Below are 4,249 nucleotides of genomic sequence, written 5' to 3' on the forward strand. Positions count from 1 at the left end.
CCCCAAGGTCTGGAATAGCCTGGCATCGGAGGTGGTTCAAGCACCTACATTGAACAGCTTCAGGAGTAAATTGGATGCTTATCTTGCTGGGATCCTATGACCCCAGCTGACTTTCTGCCCTTTGGGCAGGGGCCTGGACTCAATGATCTTCTAGGTCCCTTCCAGCCCTAATGTCTATGAAATCTATGAATCCTGTGGTCTCCAAGAGATGTGACTTTGAGGAGCAGGGTTGATTTTAGTACTAGTCAACTCTAGCAGGGTGGCAGCATATTATGGTCTTTGCTGTTTGTTTTAGAGCAAGGCTGCCCAACTTCACTGCAAATGGGAGACTCACACTACGCCCACCCCACCCCACCTCCCATCCCTTCACTGCTGTGTGGATGGCAAAGGGGTGGTTGCAGGAGCCCTTTGGCTGTCACTGGGCCAGCCCTTTTCCAGAGAATAGAGTAGCTGCTGCTACTTAAATTACTCTTTCCCTTTTTTCATGTCCAGTAAGTATTTTTTCTTGCTTCACCTCTGCTTTTTCTCACTTTCCTTTTGTGTAAAGTAGGTGCCCTTTGCAAAGTGAGTTCTGGCTATGAGAAGCACTTCATTGTGATTATGTATCTGGGCTGCTGAACAGGTCGTACTGAATTACTGCACCCATTCTAACATAGTCATCTCATGGCATCATTTTGGCTTGAGGTGTTAGTTTTGTGTCACTCATTTAGATTCAGAGAAAAGGAAAGAAGGTAATGTTGTTGTCTTATAGCGATATGGCTTTTTGCTCACCTCATCTACAACAGGTGGCTTCATTTATGTGACATTTTTAGAGAGCATAAATAGATTAAAAAGATTTCTCTACCTCCAAGGGTGTCAAGCATAAGGTGGGTAGAAAGCTGACTGGATCATTGGGCTCAGGGGGTAGTAGTCAATGGCTTGATGTCTGGGTGGTGGCCAGGGGTCAGTCCTGGGGCCAGTTTTGTTCAATATCTTCATCAGTGACCTGGAAGATGGCACAGAATGCACCCTCAGCAAGACTGTAGATGTCACCAAGTTGTGGGGAGTAGTAGATACACTGGAGGGTAGGTTTGGGTGACCTAGACAAATTGGAGAATTGGGCCAAAAGGAATCTCATGAGGTTCAACAAGGACAAGTGCAAAGTCCTGCACTTAGGACAGAACAATCCCATGCACTGGTACAGGCTGAGGGCTGACTGGCTGCGCAGCAGCTCTGAAGGTAAAGGACCTGGGGGTTACAGTGGGCTGAATTTGAGCCAACAGTGTGCTGTAATTGCCAAGAAGGCTAATGGCATCCTGGGCTGCATTGGTAGGTGTGTTGCCAGTAGGTCAAGGGAAGTGATTATTTTCTTCTATTTAGCACTAGTGAGGCCACACCCGGAGTACTGTGTCCAGTTTTGGGCCTCCCACTACAGAGAGGATGTGGACAAATTGGAGAGAGTCCAGTAGATGGTGACAAAAATGGTGAGGGGGCTAGGGGACATGACTTATGAGGAAAGACTGGGGGAACTGGGCTTATTTAGTTTAGAGAAGAGGAGACTTAATAGCAGTCTTCAAGTACCTAAAGCGGAGTTCAAAACAGGACAGAGCTAGACTGTTCTCAGTGGTGACAGATGACGGAACAAGGAGAAACAGGCTCAAGTTGCAGCAAGGGAAGTTTAGGTTAGATATTAGGAAGAATTTTTTCACTAGGAGGGTAGTAAAACACCAGAACAGATTACCCAGACAGGTGGGGGAAGCTCCATACTTGGCTGTTTTCAAAACCCAGCTAGACAAAGCTTTGGTTGGGATAATCTATATAGGGATGGTTTTGCTTTGAGCAGGCAGCTGGACTAGATGACCTCCTGGGGTCCCTTCCAACCCCAGCTTTCTATGATTCTATCTCGGTCTGTATATAGGTGTGAAGTAACATAGCACCATATCTTAACACCTGAACTCCTGAAATAGCATTCAGCAGTATTACAAGCCTGAAATCAACAAAATAAATCACTGATTGGCTTGTTCCGGTTACAGAACTAGTTTTGAAAGAGCAATACTTTCATAATTTGATGAGTAACAAATTGTAGTTTGTGTAAGGCCATGGACAGATCTTCTATTTGTGTCAGGTATTTCTCCTGCCGCTGCTCCATTGAGAGATTTCTTGGGAAGAGAACTGGCTCTTCCACAAGAAGGTAGACTGGTTCCTTGTGAGGAAGGTTTTCCTCTTTACAATCTAACCTCGCCCCCTGATTGGCTGGGGGCAGTGGGGGACAGAGGGAGGTGTGCATCCTCCTGAGGTGGGGACCTTTCTGGAGACGAGACCCCCTGCCTGGTGCATCCTAGTTCAACCTGGAGGAGTGCAGCTGGAGGCAGATGTGGGGATGGAGAAATCCTGGAACCCTAGCATGGATTCAGCTGTGGGAGAATTTTCCCCCTGACCCATCCTGCCAGTCAACCCAGGAGGGCTCCCACTTAGAAGAGTGCCCACCTGGTACATGCCTCCAGGCCCATCAGGAAGCATGAGGGGATGGGCAGTTCTGCTGTGACTGCAAGGCTACATGGGCTTGGGCAGCTTTGCAGGCATGAGAAAATCGTTTCCCACCCCTCAGCTGTGATAGACCTCAAGGCATCCCAGGAGGTGGGAGACAGCTGTGCTGTGGCTCCCCTATACCTCCTTTTCCCTCCATGTGCTTCCAGTTCCCCTAGGAGGCATGCAGAGGGGCAGGAGATAATGACTACAAGGATGCCCTGGCTTGGGCAGCCTTGTAGCTGCAGCAGATTCCTGGGGAGGCTGTCCTCAAGCCTGGGTCTTGGCTCCTGGTCTTTTAATGCCGGAGAAATTTGAAGGGGTAGAATGGCAAAATTTTCAGTAATCTGTCTATGCTGTGGCTAGGGACAGAAATTGCACATAAATTATTATAAGGGAACTGAAACCAGTTCAAATCTGTAACACAACAGAAGCTCAGTGTACATAAACCGCTTTCAAAATGGCTAAAACCATAGGTTAAACTGGTTTATTGAACTTCTGTCCTAGATACCCTTCAGATTCAAGTTCACTCACAGTTCCCCAGCATTTTGGGATGCTTTGCACCTCCTCTACAACCCCCCCTCAGGGGGGTTTAAGCTAACTTTGGCCCATGCCGTCTGCTCCAGGGAAGCAGGAAGGTGTGCTCTAGCACCCCCCCGTCCCCCCCCGGCTTCTGGCCTGGACGACTGCAGCATGTGGCTTCATTTCTGGAATCAAAAGTGAATGTTCACTTGCTTATTGGTCCAGACTACACAGCTTAAACTAACCTGAGAGATTGAATCAATTCAGCTTTGGGATTTTTGACTGTCTGTAGTCTATTTGTTAAGTAGGACTTCATCTTCTAGATCTGGCAATCTGGCCCTTCTCATAAGAACTAGAAAAAAACCCCAAAAAAACAATGAAAAAGTCCAAGACCCATGTGAAAAGATAAATTGCTAGTTTTGATAAGAGAAGTTGGCCTTCCCCTGCAATTCATGTACTGCTTTGAGGGCTTTTTAGTTGCTTTGTTTAGAGTGAGGTTTGTTTTTTGAGTCACGGAGTTGCCTTGGTGAGTTCTTAGATAGAAAGTAAATTTTTACTAGGTAAAACTTGATTAGAATGTGTCCTCCCCACTCCCAAGCTCCACTATTCTTGATAATGTTAAGCCACACATTTTTGAAGGCATGTTGTTTGAAGTGATCTTTAAAACATTTAAAAGATTTCATAGGAAGAACTACTGTTATTCTCTAGAGTATATCAGTGATGCTCTTCAATATATTTCAGAACTGTGCTTTTCTACCGGAATTAGTACATATTTGTTGTGGTTTTTTAAAATACTGATGTTGACCGTATTTTGTGTACTCAGTGATGCTGATCTGGGGTTTCCTGTTATGTCTGTTTTTCTTTTTCTTTTTTTTCCCTGTTTTTTCCCCAACTAATTATCCCAGGAACTCTGGAAACAGTTCATGGTCTGTGGGTTTTGCCTTATTTTATAACTTAAAAAAAACCCAACCTGTAAGTGACCATTAGTTACAGTATGACTTTTAAACAAAAAGAGAAATCTGATTAAGTGTAGCAGAGCTATGTAAGGTAGAAAGGGATAGAGTTGTAGGTGCTCCAATATGTTTCTTTTTTAATCAGTCTACTGCTAGAGTAGACTATATGTATATAAGACCTTCTAGCCACATAAACTTTCACATGTGATTTCTGAGCAACACACTTGACTTGGTCCTGCAAACTGATTTGTGCAAGCAGATCTTAATAG

Source organism: Crocodylus porosus, unplaced genomic scaffold (assembly GCF_001723895.1).
Source record: "Crocodylus porosus isolate Cpor-Errol unplaced genomic scaffold, CroPor_comp1, whole genome shotgun sequence".
NCBI lineage: Eukaryota > Metazoa > Chordata > Crocodylia > Crocodylidae > Crocodylus > Crocodylus porosus.